The sequence below is a fragment of the Maniola hyperantus genome, chromosome 23 (assembly GCF_902806685.2).
Source record: "Maniola hyperantus chromosome 23, iAphHyp1.2, whole genome shotgun sequence".
Taxonomy (NCBI): Eukaryota; Metazoa; Arthropoda; class Insecta; order Lepidoptera; family Nymphalidae; genus Maniola; species Maniola hyperantus.
Window position 1 is genome coordinate 5,710,060 of NC_048558.1, and position 24,494 is coordinate 5,734,553.

The following is a 24,494-nucleotide window of genomic DNA, read 5'->3' on the forward strand; positions in this document are numbered from 1 at the left end:
ATCCAACACAGCTCGCTTTTTCGCACATAACACAAATTTTTCACTACTGAATTTTTCTGGAACTGTTATATTTACGGTCACAAAAAATTCGGAAAGTTTTAATTATTCACTTTTAAACTGAACTGTCAAATTTATTATTGGAGCGGCTATCATATCACAGTGATTCTGGGGAATTTTAATTATTAACAAATACTGTCGAGTTTAAAACTGAACCAACAAATAAATCGGTAAATGGAAAATATTTTATTAATGGCAACGGTGAGCCTCTTAGTTATTAATTGAAACTGCACAATCGATCGTCAATAAGTCGTCTATCAAACATAAGCCTCCTCTAATGGGCTCAACTAATGACGTTCAATTTGTGATTCTTATCCGACGAATAACATAAATTTATGAAGAAAGATTACGCCAGTAAAGATACCTACAGAAATAATAAGTCTAACATTAAGAATTATTAGGAAAAATACCGTTTAATTTCTACAAAATCCAAAATATGACAGAAAATTAATTCAGAATATTAGTTCGTAAATTATGATCTTAATATCCTGTATAATACAAGCCAAGAAATTGTTAGCTAAATCCCGCGAATTAATCCGCGTTGATTTTTTTAAAACCCCGTCGAATTGCTCAAAATCCTTTCTTAGTGCAGGTTAACGTTCCACAGAAACCCTATACCTATATGCAAAATTCAATCTTTTAGATTGTAAGGGTGGTAAATTGGGCGGAATAGAAATATACCCGGATACGGAATAATCTACCACCTTACAAAGATTAGAGGAAAAAAAAAATAATTTTACTTACTTGATCTATCTACCTAGTAAAGAATAGAAGCTAGCCGTCGACTCCCTTGTAATGTATATGAGGTGTTATAAATGAAATTTGCTAGATGTTAGGCAAAATTGTTTTTAATGTAACTTTTACCGGGGTCGCTTAATACAAAATGATGGCTAATAATGCTTAGTTATTCTAGCTTAATGCCAAGACTTAATTTAGATACATTAGAATGCCTTAGGTAGATAGTACATAAAATCTATGTTTTAAATTTGAGATGCCATTGGCATGGAATAGACAATGACACAGTAAAATTCATAAAATTGTTTCAAAATAAAAGCTCAGTAGTAAAGACAGGGTTCTTACTGTACACATTCACTAAGAAGGTTCACTAAACTGTTCCAGGATACAAACATTTGCTTACTTGTAGGTGCGAAGACTGCAATGTAGCTGGACGGCATCGGCCAAGATCCAAAACTCAATTTAACTTGATTCTTCACAACCGAAATGTTTCCTTACAAAGATTTTCACCAAGTCTTATCCATAGAAATTAAGTTGCCAACGTGAATGTGCAAAAGAAATAAATACGGAAAACGAAAGCGAAATACGAAAACCGAAAACTAAAAACGGAAACGCAAACGGAAACCCTGTAACAAAGAAAAACAAGATTATAATTTGTGCTGTGTGAAAATTTCGACACGTGGAATTTTCCCGATCAAACACAACTCACCTATTGAACTCCTGGCCACCAATGGTTTTCAGGAGTCCACCCACAACCCATTATCCTCATTTATTTGGGAAGGTAAAATAACTGGAACTGAAAGGGAAATCATGAAATTAGGATTTTCTCTAACCAAACCGCCATTTTGTCGAATCCACATTACTTGATTTTTCACTCACCATAATTGATGAAACATTGAAATACGTTAGGATGACTAAATTTATAACTATTGTATTTTCCCAGGCGAAGCCATGGGCGAAAAGGAGTGAGATTTTCCTGGAACGAAAAAATTCGTCTTCACATGTTGACTCCAGAAAAATTCTAAATCTCACCAATCGGTGTTGCCAGACGCAACCCGAGTGTGGCCGCTCTCATTTAGTTTGATCATGAAGCCAATTCATTTTTGAATATTTGCGGAACCTAAGGATATATTATAAGAACCGTTTTGTTAATGACTTAACAATAAACAAATGATATTATGGTTTTATTTAATTATTTTGTTTTATTTTTACGACAATTGACAACGAAGCAAACGCCATCTATTGTGGCTCGAATGAACTCTGAACATCGACCCACGCGTAGTTCTGCACCTTGATGCTAGGTGGCACCAACATACTTTGAACAAAATTGATTTTTATTAAAAACGAAACGCTAGTTAGTAGTTCAAAATTTACAACGTCACAATACTTCCCCTCCTACGAAAAGGTTCAACAGGTTGAACCACGCTGCCCTCAGCGTCATCCAACAACTACTAACAATTTGCCTGAAACAAACAAAAAAAACACAGAAGTTACGCGTGAACGCACATCTACTACTAACAAGGAAAATTGTCTAACAAAATAAATATACTGAAAACAGTGTAAGGTTTTATACATTATACTTAACTACACAACCCTAACTTCTAAAAAGAATATATACAAAAAAAACTTCATGGTGTCTAAGACACTTGAGTGGAAACATCTTGGCATCATTCTTCAGCTGACTGATAGAATGCGTCTAGGCCTACGGTGGTTCACTCTTTTAAACTACCATCTTAATATTTGTTACTCAACAAATACGGAAAAACTGGTTGTGAACGGGTCCATCTGATATGGCAACCGTTCTCTATCCCATTCGGAAAAATAAAACCGAATCAAAATCGGAATATGAGAAAAAAAACGAAATAACTCTCCTAGAAAATAGATCTCGGAACAGAATCGGAAAAATAACAGAAATGATCCATTATCTAGAAGGAAAACGAAAACAAAACACAAAACCCCCCCTTTTCGTTATCCCCAAAGTACGATATTTGCATTTTTACTTTCTCAACCGGTTGGTCTACCACAAGCATTCCAATCATCACATATTCATCCCTACATACATCCACTACATTCCTCCTCAACTGAACCATGGTAATGTAACTGTTAACTCAGAACATCACTACACTCATACAAATTCCTAATTGAATATTGATAACTTAAATATTCAAACAGTTTAGACCAAACTAAGTAATGGCAAATATCTACTTCTTAATATCCTTAATATGCCAAGTGCCTATTGGGTGGTTGTCAGCTACTCTAACTAGTTCGTAAACCAAAGGTGACAAAACCTTGACAACCCTGCACTTTTCATACTTAGGTGCCAGCTTAGCTGCGAAAAAATTTGTAGCGTCGCTTTGTGGATAGGTCTTTTTCCACACTATATCCCCAACAGAATAGCTTGCAGACCTACGCCTTAAGTTGTAATGCGTTGCATACTCTGCATGAGCCTGAAACAAATTTCTCCTAACCTGACCAAATATGTCCTCCAAAGATCCAAACTTTCCTGCGTATTCCTCCCTTGGAATTCCGGCCTCGTACTCCTTATCCGTGTCCTTATAGAAGGAACCATTTAAGACCGGTTCTCTAGCGTGGACAAGGAAGAACGGGGAGAATCCAGTGGATTCATTAACCGCACTGTTTATGGCGAACTGGACCTTGTACAGGTTTTCGTCCCAGGACCTGTGGTTATCTTTCACAAAAGCGGCTACAGCAGTCATAACAACCTTATTGTACCTCTCAACAAGGTTAACTTGCGGAGTGTACAGTGGTGTGTAGTGTAATTTCGGAATATTATAACGCTTAATGAGATTACGGAATTCAGATCCTGTAAATTGGGACCCATTGTCCACAATCACAGTCTCTGGAACACTATGGTTCAAAAATACAAAATTCTCTAGCGCTTTAACAACAGCGGCACCTGTGGCACGCCGTAACGGAAACAACATTGTATATTTCGAAAAACAACACGTCACCACAAAAAGAAATGTAAATCCTGATTTAGACCTAGGCAAAGGTCCGACTAAATCAGCCGAAATGACCTGAAAAGGTCTCTCGCAGACTTTAGGCTTCCCTAGCAGACCTGGAGTGGCTGATGTCGTGTGTTTATACGCAGAGCAAGTATCACAATTCTTAACGTACTCAACCACGTCCTTATACATACCACGCCAAAAATATCTGAGGGATAATCTGCGATGAGTTTTGAACACACCAAAATGACCTGCAGTTGCATCTGCATGGTTTTGTTGCATAATTCTAAGGATGTCGTTCTTGTGGACTACCTCTTTCCAGTCGAACTCACTGAGAAGCTGGTATTTACATTTACTGTAACGATATAGTTTATCGTTCAAAATACAAAAATTCGGAAAATTTGCTGGGTTGATTTTACAGCCATTAAATGTTTTGTCATACCAGTCATCTACCAAAACTTGTTGACTAGAGTTATCATTACGATCCCCAACTACATCTACGTGTATGAGTCTCGACAAGGTATCCGGAACTACATTATCACAACCCTTCCTATGTTCGATAACAAAATTATACTGTGATAATCTACAACCCCATCTGGCGAGTCGTCCTGAGGGATTTTCTAAATTTAAGAACCACTTTAGGGATGCATGGTCTGTGATAATTGTGACTGGCTTGGAACCAAAATAAGCCTGAAATTTCTCCACTGCAAAAATCACAGCTAGAGCCTCGCGTTCCGTCGCGCTGTAATTCCTTTCGTTTTTATTTAGGCTCCTACTGACATACGCAATGGGATGATCGCAACCATCGGTTTCTTGCGTTAGCATACCGCCAACACCATATGCAGAAGCATCACAATGTATTTTGAATGGTTTTTCAAAATTCGGTACCGCAAGAACAGGTGCGGTTACCAACGCATTCTTCAATGTATTAAATGCTACCTCTGCCTGTTCGCTCCACTCAAATTTAGGTGCGTTCTTTCCTTTACTCGTTAGTTTATTGAGTGGTGCAGCGATGGTTGAAAAATTCCTAATAAAGCGCCTGTACCAAGAACAAGTGCCTAGGAAAATCTTTACCTCCTGTGCAGTTTTTGGGGTCGGAAAGTTCAAAACTGCGGCAACTTTTCCAGGATCTGTGCGTAAACCAAATTCATCCACTATATACCCTAAATATTTCAAAGAGTTTCGAAAAAAATTACATTTTTCAAAATTTATGGATAGTTGAGCCATTTTTAGTTTATCCAGAACTCTGTTTAATAAAATTAAATGGGTTTCAAAATCAGCAGAACAAATAACAATATCATCTATATAACAAAATACTATTCCATTTTCAATATCACTACAAAAATTTTGATTAAATAACTGGTCCATTAACCTCTGCTGTCGTGCTGGTGCACCGCATAGGCCAAACGGCATGACTTTAAATTTGAATAACCCTCTACCAGGAACTGTAAAACTGGTTTTTTCCTGAGAGTCGTTAGCTAACGGAATTTGCCAGAAACTTGAACTTAAATCAATCGATGATAAAAACCTTGCCTCTTTCAAGCTATCTAGAATTTGTGGAATGTACGGTATTGAGTATGAATCCCCCTTTGTCACTGAATTTAATTTCCTGCAATCTAGGCAAAATCTCCAGTCTCCATTTGCCTTTTTCACTAAAATTGCTGGGTTATTCCAAGGGCTTTCACTCGGAGTAACTACGTCCATTTCCAGCATCCTATCTAACTCTTTACTTAAAGCTTCCTTCTTTTCGGGAGAAAGTGGATATTGTTTTATTTTTATTGGCAAGGCATCACCGGTGTCAATAACATGTTCAATTAATTTTGTTCTACCCAATCCAATTTTCTCTGAAGAAATATCTAAAAATTTATTTACTACAGACTGGGCTAATTCTTTCTGTTGAGATGATAAGTTTTCAAAAGAAGTGATGGTATGAATTTGTTTATTATCAATCGCACAAATATTGTAAAATTGAGAAGGTGCCTTAATTAATTCTAAATTATCAAAAATGCCAGGGGCTAACTGAAATGTTTTCCAAAAGTCACAGCCAAAAATAACATCCGCTATTATAGAGGGTACTACAAAAAATTTTATTATGTGAGTTACGGAATTATAAGTAATCGGAATAAACATATAACCCATGCAATCAAGTTTGTCTCCATTTGCCACTGAAAATGTGGTATCAATACTGCTATGCAATTTATAACCGAATCTCAAAAAAACCTTGTGCGCCTGGTTACCCAAAATTGACGCGCAAGCACCGGAATCTAGTAAACCTGTAATCTCAAAACCGTCAACAAAAACCTTTAAATGTGGCCTAAAGTCTCGTTTATCCACTGAATACAGAACTGTGTCAGGTAAAAGGGATGTTTTGTTGTTAATGACCAAGTTCTTTACTTGTGTCTCTGCACAGTTCTTACTAATTAGTTTTTTGAATTTTTGTCCGGAGCGGGTTTACTAATCGCCTTTTTACTACAACTTGGACATGTCTTTACTGTAAAGTTCTGACGTCCACACGAAAAACATCTAATAAATTTCGGAACTGTCCTGCAAAATTTAAAGGAATGGTTACCCTTGCCGCACTTGTAACATAGTTGTTTATTTGTTTTCGAAAAATCAGTGCCTTTACTTGTATCAACCTTAGGTGCAGGTGTGACTGAAAGTGTGTTTATCTGTTTTGTCACTTGTTTGTAAGCAAACTCTAAACTTAAAGTTGCCTTACTGTTAGTAGGCTCAGAAAATAAGGCGGAACGCTGCCTCGCAGCCTCTAGTTTGCGACACTTTTCCTTCAACATTGCGACAGACTTAATGTCAACAAGAGCTAATTGTTCTGAGTAAAAAGGGCGAATATTATGTAATAAAATTTGTAACTTTTGTTCTTCGGAAAGTGGTGTTGACAACCTTGAAAACATGCAAAACATTACAGCGAAATAGATAGACACAGGTTCTTCAGAGCCTTGTGTTCTTGCTCGAATTTCACCTAGCAACCTGTAGTCATAATCTACTGCATCAAATTCCTCTAAAAATAAAGTTTTCAATTCTGACCAAGACGAAACTTGACATTTGTTGCCTCTGTACCATAACAATGCTCGGCCTGTAAAAAGATGAAATGCAGAAACAAATAATTTTCCATCTGAAACGCCATAAGATCTTTTATATTCCTCAACGCGTTCGATGAAACTGCGCGGATCACCCTGTCCGTTGAAATGTAACTTCCACTTGGCAACATTTTTATCACCAGTGCAGTCAACGGCGGTACTCTCGGAATCCAGTGATTCGTCGTGAGACGACTCATTGTCAGCATCTAATCTGGAAATCAAACTCTGCAACTTTGTATGTAATTCACTCTTCCTACTTATTAAGCTGAGTTCGGAACACTGTATTCTCAAAATTCTAAAGTACAAATGTGAAGCTAAAGCTTTAGACCTACAGAGGGCATGTCTATCTTTAGTGTCAGAACACTTTTTTAATAAATCTTCTAAGTCTTGAAGTTTTTTAGTAATAACCCCTAACTCACTTTCAGAAGTGAAATCCGTCTCTAAAATTGATTCAGAAGGAATTTCCTGAATTAATTGTTTTAACTGTTTCTTTAAACCTAGCACTGTAGGTGCTGGAGTTTCGGAACGAATGGATACCTCATAACACAATTCGTCCTTCAAAAGTGAATGAAACTGGGCAAAAGTCTGTTCCATTGTGTTAAGTCAAAACACATTTAACAAAATATCGAGCTTGTGTAACTGTCTATGTTTAGCCTTATACCAATTGGTTAAACACAAACACAAAAGAAGTTATTTAAACTATTAAATATACACAAGCAAAATACACAACAAAAACAATATTCTTAAGTCTATCCTAACCTATTTTATCAATTATGTTCCTATTCCAAAATATTGTTAATAATACAAGCACATATTATTACTATAGTAAACAAAATATAACAAAATAAACTTCCCAAAATTGAATAAATGATTGTAAGGTGCAGTATCACCTTTATGAGTACACAGTGTGTTACAACCTTTACAATTACAAAAGTAAACAGGCAGCAAAGTTGCAATGAACTCTGACTAGCATATTATCTTTCAAAAAAAACAAAGAGATTGTGCAATGGTTTGATGGCTGTTACTTTACACTTTTAACACATAACCTAAAATACAACAAAATCTGTTTCTAAATGTCACTTTAAACTACCAGCATTCAATTAAGCTTAACATGTTTTGTGTGTGAAGTAGCTTTTATCATAACCTTAACACAGCTCTAAACAAAATTTCAACAAAATAATGAAGTATCAAGTCACTGAAAAAAAATTGTTCATAACTTCATACTTGAACTCAATGTAATCTCTGAATATAGTTTATATATTTAGTTTCACAAGTTGTAACTCTTAGTATTTATAAATGTATGTGTGTAACTAGTTAACAGGACATAGCGTTTCAAAACTTTAATTATACTAGGTTACCGGAATTTTCAAACATAAGATGTACTTACTATTGAAAGCAATACCCAACAACAACTCAGTTAAGCAATGTTTATTACTAAACTGAAGGCAAACATTCACTTATACACCTCCAAGGTAAGTCAAATAACATAATTGCCCGGCTAGCTCAGTCGGTAGAGCATGAGACTCTTAATCTCAGGGTCGTGGGTTCGAGCCCCACGTTGGGCGCCATTTGTAAGGGTGGTAAATTGGGCGGAATAGAAATATACCCGGATACGGAATAATCTACCACCTTACAAAGATTAGAGGAAAAAAAAAATAATTTTACTTACTTGATCTATCTACCTAGTAAAGAATAGAAGCTAGCCGTCGACTCCCTTGTAATGTATATGAGGTGTTATAAATGAAATTTGCTAGATGTTAGGCAAAATTGTTTTTAATGTAACTTTTACCGGGGTCGCTTAATACAAAATGATGGCTAATAATGCTTAGTTATTCTAGCTTAATGCCAAGACTTAATTTAGATACATTAGAATGCCTTAGGTAGATAGTACATAAAATCTATGTTTTAAATTTGAGATGCCATTGGCATGGAATAGACAATGACACAGTAAAATTCATAAAATTGTTTCAAAATAAAAGCTCAGTAGTAAAGACAGGGTTCTTACTGTACACATTCACTAAGAAGGTTCACTAAACTGTTCCAGGATACAAACATTTGCTTACTTGTAGGTGCGAAGACTGCAATGTAGCTGGACGGCATCGGCCAAGATCCAAAACTCAATTTAACTTGATTCTTCACAACCGAAATGTTTCCTTACAAAGATTTTCACCAAGTCTTATCCATAGAAATTAAGTTGCCAACGTGAATGTGCAAAAGAAATAAATACGGAAAACGAAAGCGAAATACGAAAACCGAAAACTAAAAACGGAAACGCAAACGGAAACCCTGTAACAAAGAAAAACAAGATTATAATTTGTGCTGTGTGAAAATTTCGACACGTGGAATTTTCCCGATCAAACACAACTCACCTATTGAACTCCTGGCCACCAATGGTTTTCAGGAGTCCACCCACAACCCATTATCCTCATTTATTTGGGAAGGTAAAATAACTGGAACTGAAAGGGAAATCATGAAATTAGGATTTTCTCTAACCAAACCGCCATTTTGTCGAATCCACATTACTTGATTTTTCACTCACCATAATTGATGAAACATTGAAATACGTTAGGATGACTAAATTTATAACTATTGTATTTTCCCAGGCGAAGCCATGGGCGAAAAGGAGTGAGATTTTCCTGGAACGAAAAAATTCGTCTTCACATGTTGACTCCAGAAAAATTCTAAATCTCACCAATCGGTGTTGCCAGACGCAACCCGAGTGTGGCCGCTCTCATTTAGTTTGATCATGAAGCCAATTCATTTTTGAATATTTGCGGAACCTAAGGATATATTATAAGAACCGTTTTGTTAATGACTTAACAATAAACAAATGATATTATGGTTTTATTTAATTATTTTGTTTTATTTTTACGACAATTGACAACGAAGCAAACGCCATCTATTGTGGCTCGAATGAACTCTGAACATCGACCCACGCGTAGTTCTGCACCTTGATGCTAGGTGGCACCAACATACTTTGAACAAAATTGATTTTTATTAAAAACGAAACGCTAGTTAGTAGTTCAAAATTTACAACGTCACAAGATCTACTGTTTTAGGCTGTTTGTTGTATGACAGTCAGTCACTGTACTAAATTAAATGTATTGAGTAAAAAATTAAAGAGCTCAAAAAGAATTTTCCAAAGAACTCTCGTTGGGATTTCCTAAGGAAACCACTACAGATATAAAATAAGAAACTAAAAGTAGAAAATAATGATAAAGAAACTCTTAAAGAACTAACTCCCAACACATTCGTAACCGTAATAGCTAATCGCGATCCCAATGAGGCAATAAATGGGGAAACTTCTACAATAATAGAAGAAAGTACAATGACTAGGCACCATACACCACATTACCATATGAATGCCTGAAATCAAGAACTCAACAGTCATCAATCATGAGCATCATTTTTCTGTCCGTGACTCGCATGAAACAGTGACCAACATAGCGACTCCATTAAAATGATACGCAAAATTGCATGTGCTTTATGCGTATAATGTAATGTTGTTCTGACTTTTCGAGTTATTTCAGATAAGAGTACGATAATAATCGTTGGAAATTAGCGACAGCTCTACATAAAAGGTATTCAAAAAACACTTTCACAATTCTTTGGAATTTGGATCTATATTATACTCCAGCTATAGATCAAAAGTCCTACAAACGAGTTAAAACTTTCGACTCGCCGACAATTTTGCTATTAGTTTGATCAAAATAAATTCGATTGAACTTTGACTTTTTGTAGAAAATTCAGGCTAAACAATTTTTTTTGTGCCTCTTTAATAATTGTATTATTTTCACTTGGCTGGAGGACATTGACTTATAATAGCTGACATTTGACTTGAAATATAATGCCAATTGACGTAAAATATTTTATAACCGACACGCTTGATAAAAATAAAATAAAAATGCCATACAATTAAATAAATAAATAAATTCCTATCAACAATAATTACTTACTATCATAATGAACAATGGTACTTATACAGTTTAATATTATCAGTACCTACATTAACTTGAGCCTACTGCTCCTAATTCAAGATAAAGAAATAAAGCTCTTAGGAAATATCCAAATGGCGCCCTAAATTAGATTCAAGTTCGTAAAATAGTAACGTTTCCGGTGCATGCGATATTATAATACACGAATTTCCCATTATATACGATTATATCTCTCACACTTACATAACTTAATACATGATTAACACAACGAAACGACCCAGATATTTGATCTGATATAGATTTATAAATGAATACATTGTCGAACACAAAGGAAATGTCTTCACTTTTTAAAATACGAATGAAAGCTTAGCGTATCTGGGGTTTGACATATTTTTGGGTGGAGAATACATACAAATCTTATATAGGTACCAAGAACATAAAAGGAAGGCACTTGTGCTGATAGAAATAGATAAACGGTGCCTTTCACCTGATATTTAACTTTAGTTTCCCGTACGCCAAGATGTACAAGCATTTACCTATGTGATAAAACATTATAATAGAAAAAACCGGCCAAGTGCGAGTCAGGCTCGCGCAATGAGGGTTCCGTACTAAAGTCGTATTTTTTCGACATTTTGCACGATAATTCAAAAACTATGACGTATAAAAATAAATAAAAATCTGTTTTAGAATGTACAGGTGAAGACCTTTCATATGATACCCCACTTGATATAGTCACTCACGTCGAAAGTTGAAAATACTAATTATTAGTTCATGACCACAATTTAATTTTTTTTTGTGTGATCTAACCCTAAATTCACGGTTTTCAGATTTTTCTCCAAATGTCAGCTATAAGATCTACCTACCTGCCAAATTTCATGATTCTAGGTCAACGGGAAGTACCCTGTAGGTTTCTTGACAGACAGACGGACAGACAGACAGACAGACAGACAGGCAGACAGACAGACAGACAACAAAGTGATCCTATAAGGGTTCCGTTTTTCCTTTTGAGGTACGGAACCCTAAAAACGAACGTATGTACGACTCAGCAACATATCAGACGGATACAAGGATTATCTCCAGCGATCATATTGCAGATATGAAAGTCTAAGCTTGTATACAGCCCGATAAATCCAGATAAACGCTAGGACGATTACGAAAGTCTCTACCGACTGAGACTTTCATAAAGTGCTGAAGGCAATATTGAAGATACAAAGTATACTCTAGCATGTTGCATATACATATGAATATTATTCAGCAGCGACAGGTGTAGAGCGTAAATTAAAATTATGGGACAGTAATAAAGCGGTATAATATTTCTTGGCGCTATTATCTTTCAATGTCATCATTCACATGAAGGTTTCGATTACTTGATATTAAATGTCTTAGCAGTTGGACCGTTTAGAACAAATATCAGATGATGTGTTCTTTCAACATATTATTTTTATTACTGACAATCGTGATGATTGTGGTCGTAAGTAGCGCGTGTCAATTGATTGTGTTGGTTGAACGACATTGATCCAAGTTGGTAAAAGGATGGGTGACTTTATAGATCCAGAATTGGACCTTTTCTCCGCACCTTGTAAAACTTCGATCCCGGTTAGTATTGTTTATCACTAACGTCTTACTCTTACTTGAATTGTTTGCGGAAGAACCTGTTATCCCACTGCATTATCATACCGAGAAAACACTTATCATACCGAGAAAACACTTATCATTATTGGCACTGACTAAAATTAGTACCGTTCTCTCAATTGCCTATCCAGCATTTGCTCCAAAAAAAGATGCCAAATTAAATACAATTTAGTAAAAAAACTGATAGCTAATCTGTTTGAGAAGCGAAGCAAAAAAGCTTTGCAAAAAGAAAAGGTCAGAAAACAAGGTACAAATCTCGAATGTAGTTTACGATAGTAGTATTTAAGCGATTGGGTGAAATGAGGAAGAGTTTTCAAGGGTAATAGAGTTTATTATTGAACCTAAAATTGAGTCCAATAAATTAATAGTGTAGCTTACGCAACTACTAAGAGAAACATAGTTCCTAAAAGCTAACTTACTTACTTGAACGCGCAGGAAGTGTATAAGTTGTAGATGAAATATAACTTGGGTACCTTTATCGATAAGCGCAATTGAATAGTACTTAAACTAAAAATAAAATTAATGAATACAAAAACAATATCGCAACAAGTGACAAAAGTGAACTATCTACATGTGACAAAGTAATGACAAAGATAGATAATGTATTTCAAAACATTAGTTATCAAGACCTTTAAAAACAAGTTTAAAATACCTAATACACATTATCATATTAGCAGGCCCATGTTTAGGAGGGCTGGAGTGAAGACTCCAGCGGGGAGGGGCAATACACGCACAATAGACGGAAACGTTTAAGTGCGGAAACCAGCCCAGAGAGAGAAGTAGAAAAAGAAGAAGAAGAGTATACGGTGTATACCATGCTGCAGAGCCATAATTCACAGGCAACATGCACTGTTTGAAGACTTCCGTCTTCAGACATTGAGGAATTTTGGACGAGAAGATATCATGTATACACACCGAAGGATCTGTCGGTTCACCTCTTTCATGGAATTGGACCTGTTTAGCTGGACTTTAATCCAGATAAATGTTATAGGTATCATTATATTTGCCAACAATTTTGAGTGCTGAGTTCTCAACGATTCCGTGTTCTGTCCTTGCAGGAAACCTTGGTCCAGAAATGGACGTACATTTTTTGAGTTAAACAACGACAAATTTCATACCGTTACGACTACTAGAAGACCTAAGTCGCCAGAGAACTACTGCGGTAACTCACAAGTAACTAATGCTCCAAATACTCGTATATCAGCAATACTCCTATATTCTCAAAGGATTGCAAGCTTTGCAAGCTACACAAGTACTTACATTCGCTTAGCTCTGGCTACACTCCAAGTGACAGAAGTGAAACGGGGAAGCGGTGCCAAGGTCGTTATTGATTATGTCAGTGTATATGTCAGCTGATACCTACTGTATTGCAGATATTTTAATGTTTACTTGTGTCGCAATGTTTGTTTTGTGAAACCCGTTCACGTATTTAATGTTTTGCATTCAGTAAGTTGTTTTGATTAATTAATTTAGAGGCTGCTTTCAAAATATTATGAACTGCATGTACAGCCAAGGTGGGTATTATTATGAGTTGCGTTTAATATTGAAAAGTTATATTGTACGATCAGTAAATACCTTTAAAGTAGTACGAGACATCTCGCGACCTAAAAGTACAGGTCCAAGACTACCTACCGGCCGCATTAGTTCATCCTATCGCGAGATGTCTAGCTTGGACTTGGACTACCTACTAGTGCGGGAGATCCAGGATGGTCATGAGTTGATGTATCCATAAATATAAAAAAATTATGTAAGTTGCAAATTAAACTAGTTTATGGTAAATTAAACTAATTGACGAGTCAAAAGCACTTGTAAAAGTTTACTTGAATACAAATATATTTTATTCTATTCTATTCTATTCTGTATGTTTATAAATTATTTTGTTATTCGTTGATCATCCGATTGAGTTTGTACAATCGTTGTCAACATTTGCGTGTGGTTTCTGAGTTAGTACTATCAAGGCACAATAGGTGGTGCATAAATCGTAATGCAACGCTTATTCCTAAGGCTGAAATTTTATGAGAAGTCTATAAACGCCTTACCAATCAATCAAGGCCACTTACATAAACCTACATTATTTCTCGCTCCTACTCAAATTTATACTCCTCGAGTCACGTGCGACCGGCTAGTTTCTACGCGAAGGAGCGATTTTCTTAGCATAAAGTCACGTTTCCTAAAAGTGGAAACAGTTAATTGGAATAGTTGATATGTCGAAAATCTGTTTCTGATGTCCCAATATATTCAAGCGACGTAAAGGGTGACAAAAATACCTACATTACGCGGCCGAAAGTGATGAACATCGGCCTTTAGAATGACATTTCAGGTTTTTAGAGCGTTGTCTCTGTCAGTCCGACAATACGTCATATGGGTATGAACCCATATGACGTATTGTCGGACTCAACGACCGAGACAATGCTCTACAAATCTGCTATCTCCTTCTAAAGATCGATGTTCATCACCTTTGGCCGTGTATTGTACCTCCTACCTAAGAAATTTAATAGAGTACATTTTCATTTTAAGTTTTTACTTACAAGTAATTTTACTTCATGCTTGAATTTCCTCAATGAGAGTGACTAAAGGTAGTTCACTCTGCTAGAGGTAAATTCACTAACATTGAACTTTGAGACCTTTGAAGATTCAAATGAGCTTGTTATTTTAATAAAGTGGTTGTGTTTATTTTCAGTTGCAGGTACTCTATAATAATATTATTATTATACTATCCATATTAATAATTTAAATACGACAGTACTGTCTGCTTGTCTATTACTGTCTATCTGTTACCTTTTCATGGCCCATCTATTTTATTGCGGACATCAAGTTACGAATTACGATACTTACCTGCTCTACATCTACATCTTTTTAATTTTTTTATTGCTTGGTAACAAACATTCCTGGTGTAGGTACAGCAATGATGAAGTCTATGTTTGAACGTGCTTGCCAAATAACTTTACTCTTATTCACTCTTGCGTTAAATAAAAAACATACAGACGGTAAAGCAATAAATATTTTAACATTTTCAAAAACTTCTAAAGGGGAACTAACTCCTAACTCTGAAGGGAAAATGCAACAAAAAAGCGGAGGCCATACGCAACAGTGTTAAAATAATTTACATTATATCGCTTTTTGTTAATAACTTGTAGCACGCGCAATCGAACAACACAAACCGATACTGGCCCGGAGATGTCGCCGACTTACACTGCGCGGGCGCAATCAAATACCTACTTAATTATCACAGCATTAAAACATGAAATCGAATAACCGTACATTTATTACTGGAAAGGAATATGTAATGAAAACTTTAAGGTTATACTAAAAATGTTGATTTATTTACTGTTTCGAAAGGGAAATACCGACCTAATACAATGTTTAGGGTACATGTCGAATATTTTTAAATGTCACCAAAGATTTCCTGTTTCTTATATAAGTAGATTAACTTAGGTAGGTAGGTACTTACCTATTATTATGTTTATCGCTATTAAATTAAACTTTTTAATTTTGAAATCAGAATTATAAATGTTGTTTACAAACTTCAAACTCTTAATTGAATAGAAATTAAAGTCAGATTACCTTATGAATATTTTACTAGAATATAATAGCAGTTAGGTTGACGATGCATGGAGCAGGAAGACCTAATTATATTACTTAGGTACCTACTTATCCTAATAATATAAATGCGAAAGTGTCTCTGTCTGTCTGTCTGCTAGCTTTTGACGGCCCACCCGTTTAACCGATTTTGATGAAATTTGGTATAGATACCTATAGCTGGCATCCCGGGGAAGGACATAGGCTACTTTTGATCCCGGAATATTAAAGAGTTCCCACGGGATTTTTAAAAACCTAAATCCACGCGGACGAAGTCGCGGGCATCATCTATTTTAAAAATAAATAAAGTCAAGGGTTTCCTCTTAAATAGTTAAGACTGTACTTATCATAAAATATGTCAGAATAACCGTATCAAATTCAATATTACCCCCAACATTAAACTATCACGGCCCCAATAAATGTTTTTAATGACTTTTCCACTTAGAAGGTTAATGTCGTTGCCGTTATCACCCTATTTTCCGATTTATTTGTTATTTTATTTTCGTATCCCACGCAAAGCATGATTCGATCACATTCGGGTGGCCAGACATTATGATTTAAACATGACAGAACTCGATTCAATTACAGTTCGTGGCACAAAATATTGTACATCGACCTTTAGAAAGAGAGAGCGGTTTTTTAGAGCGTCGTCTCTGTCGTTGAGATCGACAAAAGGTCACATAGGTATGAGTGACAGAGACAACGCTTTACAAAGCCGAAATATCATTCTAAAGGTCGATGAGGGTATTTAGGGTGGGGACGCCCCGCAAACCCGCATAGACCCCACGCTAACCCGGTGCGGCATAGAGCGGGTGTGCGGGGCGTCCCTCCGCTTCATACTCCGATTGCCATCCTGATCTATCGCGTATTATACCTATACCTACTTAATAAATCAATAGGTTAAACTTGGTGCAGCATAACGAAATATTTACCTACATTAAAAGTTTTTATCATGACTTTTAGATAGCAAATATGGTAACCCTAGTCAAATAAGCCCTTGATCTCATTCCGCTATATCGTTTCAATAACAATGGAGAACAAATTAATAAATAGGTACTTATTATCTTGTATAATCTGTAATGTACCTACCTAATAAAATTCTAGTATCTCACTCCATATTCGTTTTGTAATGATTAAACGACTGCAGGCTTCAGTCAATATAAACCCAATGCTATAAATTAAACCAAGCATTTGATGAGTTTCTTTTTAAAGTTTTTTTTCAACTTTTTAACATTGAACATTGAAACAAAGTACTTGCCTACTTAATTTAAAAAGTTTTCAAAAATCCTTACCTGTACCTAATATAGGTAAGAAGATTGCGTGTCTAAGAATTGTATAATATTGAAAACCATACGTCGCGCGTCGTGGGAGAAACGACATAATGGTACGATAAAAATATTATATTAATTTCACTTTTACTTTCTAAAGTTTATAATGATATTATAGTTATTATTTTTATGATAGTTGTTCGGTTAAATTGTTAATCATTAAGGTTGAGAGCAGATTGTGGCTTATTCTGTTGTACACTATCTCTAAACCTCCTGTTTCTGTTACACGCCACACGACTATGTTCCTGATCTTATCCGTAAAGACTTAACCGCTCATCAAGGAGTAAACATCCCAAAGTACAAATAAATACCGTTCACTCATGCCCAACCTTTTTGCACCTCAGCTCAAAAGCCTGACAAAAACGCTGGGCATTTCCCAACCGTAGATAACGACAATGGCCCATGGAGGCAATCGGACCGTTTCGCCTTCCGTTGACAGGTGAATTAAATTGCTATGGGTGTAATAAGGCTGATATTGTGTTATAAGTATGAACTCTGCCTTATCCGTAAAAGGCTTTACCGTTCACACGAATAAACATCCCAAAAAATTGTACAACCATACAATAAACACCGCTCATTCATGCCCACCTTTTTGCACCTCAGCTCGAAAGTTTAACAAAAACGCTGGGCATTTCCCAACCGTAGATAACGACAATGGCCCGTGGAGGCAATCGGACCGTTTCGCCTTCCGTTGACAGGTGAATTCCGATGCCATGGGGGCGATAAGGCTTGTGCCACTCGCTTTCCAATTGTTTACAGAACGTGCCTTTATGAATTTTGTCTTTTGTGATAATGTACTTGTACATTGCCAATATTGGTTCTGTAATCTGTTACTTTGAATCCGACAGACTCGGTTTTGGAAAAAAACTGCTTGGTCCAAAACAACATAGACCCTCATTAAAAGATGTCCAAAAATTCTACTCGAGCAAAGCCAGAAAAAGAAACATTGAAAGACAACCATCTGGCTGGAGGCGCTGTACCTCCACCGGGAAGATTAGCGCGCATGTTCAACAATCGATTAATATAGGCTAATAAAGAAAGACGAAGAAAGCCAGGTCAGGTATGTTTTAATGAAAAAATAAATTTGCAGAAACTATTTACAAATGATTAGGTCTAATCGATTAGACACTAAAGTAAAACCTGAAACAATGCAGTTTAGGTATGCAATTACGCAAAAGCAGGTGGTATGCTATACCGCGCAATGCATTTATACATATAGCATCTGGCCATTTTCCCACACTTACCAGGTGTTCTTCGAGTTAAACCATCTCTAAATTCCATTGTGAAAAAAATTACCACATTCTCTTCGTAATAGGGACTTTACGATGACTAAAATTAAGAATCCTCAAGTGATCAAAGATCTTGTTCATTAGATTTATGTTGTAATCTTCATGCTAGGTAAACAGCTACCAACTACTTAATGCAGCCCGATGAGTAGTTTAAGCTGTGCGTTGATAGATCAGTCAGTCAGTCAGTCAGTCACCTTTTCCTTTTATATACTTACATAGGCTTGCTCTTGACGACAATCATGCTAAAAAACAATGATGAGGTCTAGGTTGGAGCGCACTTGCCTAGAAGATGCCTATTCACTCTTGTTTTGAAGGTATTTATGTTATACGTGGCAGGAAAAACGGACGCCGGAAAGGCAACGAGAAGCGAGTGTGTAGTTGGGATAGTTTTGTCGCTGGGGATAGCAAGTTGCGAGTGCTACTTACGTCTTAATTTATTCACTGCGCAAAATTTGTCGAATGTCCGCAACGCACGGAACGTTAGGGGAAGAGGATTGGTTGATTATGGATTGATGGATTGATGGATTGATGGATTGATGGATTGATGGATTGATGGATTGATGGATTGATGGATTGATGGATTGATGGATTGATGGATTGATGGATTGATGGATTGATGGATTGATGGATTGATGGATTGATGGATTGATGGATTGATGGATTGATGGATTGATGGATTGATGGATTGATGGATTGATGGATTGATGGATTGATGGATTGATGGATTGATGGATTGATGGATTGATGGATTGATGGATTGATGGATTGATGGATTGATGGATTGATGGATTGATGGATTGATGGATTGATGGATTGATGGATTGATGGATTGATGGATTGATGGATTGATGGATTGATGGATTGATGGATTGATGGATTGATGGATTGATGGATTGATGGATTGATGGATTGATGGATTTGATGGATTGATGGATTGATGGATTGATGGATTGATGGATTGATGGATTGATGGATTGATGGATTGATGGATTGATGGATTGATGGATTGATGGATTGATGGTTTGATGGATTGATGGATTGATGGATTGATGGATTGATGGATTGATGGATTGATGGATTGATGGATTGATGGATTGATGGATTGATGGATTGATGGATTGATGGATTGATGGATTGATGGATTGATGGATTGATGGATTGATGGATTGATGGATTGATGGATTGATGGATTGATGGATTGATGGATTGATGGATTGATGGATTGATGGATTGATGGATTGATGGATTGATGGATTGATGGATTGATGGATTGATGGATTGATGGATTGATGGATTGATGGATTGATGGATTGATGGATTGATGGATTGATGGATTGATGGATTGATGGATTGATGGATTGATGGATTGATGGATTGATGGATTGATGGATTGATGGATTGATGGATTGATGGATTGATGGATTGATGGATTGATGGATTGATGGATTGATGGATTGATGGATTGATGGATTGATGGATTGATGGATTGATGGATTGATGGATTGATGGATTGATGGATTGATGGATTGATGGATTGATGGATTGATGGATTGATGGATTGATGGATTGATGGATTGATGGATTGATGGATTGATGGATTGATGGATTGATGGATTGATGGATTGATGGATTGATGGATTGATGGATTGATGGATTGATGGATTGATGGATTGATGGATTGATGGATTGATGGATTGATGGATTGATGGATTGATGGATTGATGGATTGATGGATTGATGGATTGATGGATTGATGGATTGATGGATTGATGGATTGATGGATTGATGGATTGATGGATTGATGGATTGATGGATTGATGGATTGATGGATTGATGGATTGATGGATTGATGGATTGATGGATTGATGTGTTGGTGAAATGGAACGCAGCCCATAATGTAAACGTTTTGACACTTCGCTCTGTTCTCTTTGATTTTATGTCTCCGCCGCGTATAATGTGTTTTTTGTAAAATCCTATTTAAATCAGATAATTAAACAAGTTTAACTAGTTCAAAACCCGACTTTAATTCAGACTTTCAGGTTATGGGCCGTCTCATACCTAATAACAACAAAAATGACAACAAATAATCATTTAACTTTGTGTGAAAAACTAAAAGGCCGGGAAAACTACTCCACGTGGAGCTTCTCTGTGAAGGCTTTGTTACAGTTAGAAGATCTCTGGGAATGCATCAATGATGTCAAGCCGGACCCAAAAAAGGACACAAAGGCAAGATCAAAACTCATTTTATTGATTGACCCCACTCTTTACGTGCATATTAGAGAGGCCGATACGGCCAAACAAGTATGGGACAACTTGTCACGGGCATTTGAAGATTCGGGTTTAACTAGGAAAGTAGGACTCCTGAAAGACCTTATTAATACAACTTTAGAAAATAGTTTAAACGTGGAAGACTATGTAAATAAGATCATGACCTCTGCTCATAAATTGAGAAATATTGGTTTTCAAGTTAATGATGAATGGCTCGGGACATTGATGTTGGCAGGGTTACCCGATGTATATAAACCTATGATAATGGGTATTGAAAGTTCCGGTGTAACAATTAGTGCAGATTTGATCAAAACTAAACTTTTACAGGAAATTAAATCATCTGACACTACCGCATTTTACACAAACAGCAAAAGTAACCCTCCGAAGCACCAACAGCAGTCAAAGCCGAAGGGACCTAGGTGTTTCCGGTGTAATAAGCATGGCCATCTGAGCAGAAACTGTTGGTTTAAGAAGAATAACTCTAATAATCATGATTCTAATAATGGATTTATCGCTGCTTTTTCAGCAACAACCCTAAATGATTCGCAGAGCTGGTACGTGGACTCTGGCGCCTCAATGCACATGACAATGCACCGAAGCTGGCTAGAAGATGAGATGCCTCCACCTGTTAAAAGTATAAGGATAGCTGACAATAAAGCATTGTCCGTAGAAAGCTGTGGCAACATCACAATCCCAGTATTCGATGCTGAAGGCCACTCGAGGAACATTCAGGTTAGAAACGTTATTTATGTACCAGAGCTCAAAACTAATTTAATATCAGTCAGTAAAACTATAAAAAATGGATGTAAAGTGGAGTTTGATGCATATGGTTGCAAAATATTAAACACAAAAGGTCAAAAGGTAGCAAACGCCACTTTAACAAATGACATGTATAGACTTAATACTGCTTACAAGGAAGGTCATGCCATGCCGGCTCTTGCAGAAAGTGATACCTATCTGTGGCACCAGCGTATGGGCCACCTAAACTTTACTGACATAAACAAAATACCTAACTGTACTACTGGTGTAAAATTGTCTCCGATAAAAGAAGATATAACTTGTATAAGTTGTTTAGAAGGGAAGCAGAGTAGGCAACCTTTTCCAAGTGAGGGCTCCCGGGCAATTTTGTTTTGTTTTCGGTTGGTTGGTTGGTTGGTTGGTTGGTTGGTTGGTTGGTTGGTTGGTTGGTTGGTTGGTTGGTTGGTTGGTTGGTTGGTTGGTTGGTTGGTTGGTTGGTTGGTTGGTTGGTTGGTTGGTTGGTTGGTTGGTTGGTTGGTTGGTTGGTTGGTTGGTTGGTTGGTTGGTTGGTTGGTTGGTTGGTTGGTTGGTTGGTTGGTTGGTTGGTTGGTTGGTTGGTTGGTTGGTTGGTTGGTTGGTTGGTTGGTTGGTTGGTTGGTTGGTTGGTTGGTTGGTTGGTACTGAATGAGGAAGGCTGAGGACAGGGTGAAGCCGCGTTCACTAGGAAAGTACAAGCTCGCAGCATGCTCGCAGGTTGATAATAATATGATGCTGAACCATGTCAAGCTCAATAAAACCTTTACATCAAACTCACCTCGTCTACGCATTATAGCCTACGCACGCGAAACGTATCGGGTTGCGCACACGCAGAGAAAACGGCGATATTGACGTTAAATGTTAATGAAAATTAGTTACGGGAGTAAAAACTAACCACTGGACATTATAGTCACTTATAGTGCGGTTAATGATGTGAGAATACAATGTAAATGAGTTATTTTGGAATTTAAACTGAGTGGCATTACTATTTAAGTGTGTATAAACTGGTTGTTCTATTCATCACAATGTGGTTTAACCGACTAGTTTCGGATCCATCAAGGGACCTTAGGGCTCTTACACGATATCACTACCCATATCATAAATGCGAAAGTGTGTTTGTTTGTTGGTTTAGTATAGATAGTTCAATGACGACGCGTGACGACGACGAAGATGACGCGCCCCACTCTTTATCCCAATCGGTTACAATGCAATTGACAACCTCCCTGGCGCAGTGGTAAGCGCTGTGGTCTTATTAGAGGGAGGTCCCGGGTTCGATTCCTGGCAGGGATTTGGAATTTTATAATTTCTAAATTTCTGGTCTGGTCTGGTGGGAGGCCTCGGCCGTGGCTAGTTACCACCCTACCGGCAAAGCGGTGCCGCCAAGCGATTTAGCGTTCCGGTACGATGCCGTGTAGAAACCAAAGGTGTATGGGTTTAATAAAAACTGCCATACTCCTTCCAGGTTAGCCCGCTCCCACCTTAGACTGCATCGTCACTTACCATCAGGTGAGATTGCAGTCAAGGGCTAACTTGTATCTGAATAAATAAAAAAAAATGTGTTATGTACTGTTAGAGTGTGAGTTCTATCGTAAGTCGTAACGCACCGATCAGCGATGTGGGCACAAGAAGATAAATTAGGTAGAGATCACTCCTCGCACCCTTGGTTTCCCCGCACGAAAAATAGCGGGGCGCGTCTTCGCGGATTGAACTATCTATAATAAGGACAAATCAACAAGGTTTCTCCTTTAATCACGTCACAACGGAGCAACGGATCGACCTGATTATTTGCATGGGCATAGTTAAAGACTTGAAGAGTGATAGAGGCTACTTTTTATCCCGGAAAATCATCTCGTTTGAACTCCCACGAGATGTTAAAAAAAAATTAAATCCACGCGGACGAAATTGCGGCATCACCTAGTACTTACTTACCTAATACGTTGAAATCTAAGAAAAACAAATATTTTATGAGTAACGCACTACACTTTAAAAATTAAAAATACCGTTTTAATCACTCTCCATATGAATATTATGAAATGAAATGAAATAATGAAATAATTTATTTGTGTGAATATGGGAAGACAAGGTGTTTACAATAGAGAGTTGCCAACATATCCAGTCAGGAAACCCTGACGTACAAATGTTTTGACAAAGTAGGCAGTACATCAGATAAGGATATAATATTATATATGAATATTATAAATGCGAAAGTGTGTCTGTTTGTCAGTCTGTCTGCTCATCCGTTCAACGGTTTGTTCGTTCAACGTTCAAAATTTGGTACAGAGAGGCACCGGGGAAGGACATAGGCTATGTTTTATCCCGGAAAATCAAAGAGTTCCCACGGTATTTTTAAAAACCTAAATACACGCGGACGAAGTCCCGGGCATTAGCTAGTCTATCATAAGGTAGAAAATAGAAATACTATGGAAATGAAATGGTATACGCAATCACTTTCAAGAGTAGATATTAGTTCAGTGTCAGGGATACGATACATGTCGCTAATAGTTCCATTGTCTCGAGTCATTAGTATGCTCGCTGTGTTTCGTAATACCTGTATGTGGGGTATTGGGTGAAATTAATAGGTCTAATTCGATTATGCAATCACGTTGAAGTTGGATTTGCTTCGAATAGGTAATTATTTGCTAGCCCAATTTATACTAATATTATAAATACGAAAGTGTGTCTGTCTGCTAGCTCTTCACGGCTCAACCGTTCAACCTATTTTGACGAAATATGGTACAGAGATAGCTTGCATCCCGGGGAAGGACATAGACTACTTTTTATCCCGGAAAATTAAAGAGTTCCCACGGGATTTTCAAAAACCTAAATCCACGCGGAA

At 36.9% G+C, this 24,494-nt stretch overlaps 1 protein-coding gene and 1 non-coding gene across 2 annotated transcripts in view; one reads left to right on the forward strand and one right to left on the reverse strand.

Moving 5' to 3' along the window:
• The window catches only part of siz (Brefeldin-resistant Arf-GEF family protein schizo), a 216,087-nt gene that overhangs the window by 43,847 nt on the left and 147,746 nt on the right, over window positions 1-24,494 (reverse strand).
• TRNAK-CUU (transfer RNA lysine (anticodon CUU)) lies at window positions 8,346-8,418 on the forward strand. The gene has a single exon. It is a non-coding gene; the product is annotated as a tRNA-Lys (tRNA).